Source organism: Harpia harpyja, chromosome 6 (genome assembly GCF_026419915.1).
Source record: "Harpia harpyja isolate bHarHar1 chromosome 6, bHarHar1 primary haplotype, whole genome shotgun sequence".
Classification (NCBI taxonomy): domain Eukaryota; kingdom Metazoa; phylum Chordata; class Aves; order Accipitriformes; family Accipitridae; genus Harpia; species Harpia harpyja.
In genome coordinates this window covers 26,582,907-26,583,134 of record NC_068945.1, presented here as the reverse complement: position 1 = coordinate 26,583,134, position 228 = coordinate 26,582,907, and positions in this window count along the sequence as shown.

The window sequence follows — 228 nt, the reverse complement described above, 5'->3', positions numbered from 1 at the left end:
GTAACTGCTGTTCTTTTTGGAACATTTAAATAAATGAAAAACTAAACTAGAGCTGGGTAATAAAAATGTAAAAAAAAGGTCAAACAAACTGCAAGTGTGGGGAACCGAGGGTCAGAAAAAGAAGAGAAACAAAGAAAAATTAAGGTGAATTGAAGGAGTTTGTTCAAGCCCAAATGAAAAATCGTGTCTGCAGTTTATTTCGCTTTTTTTTTTCTCCTTTTTGAGCTG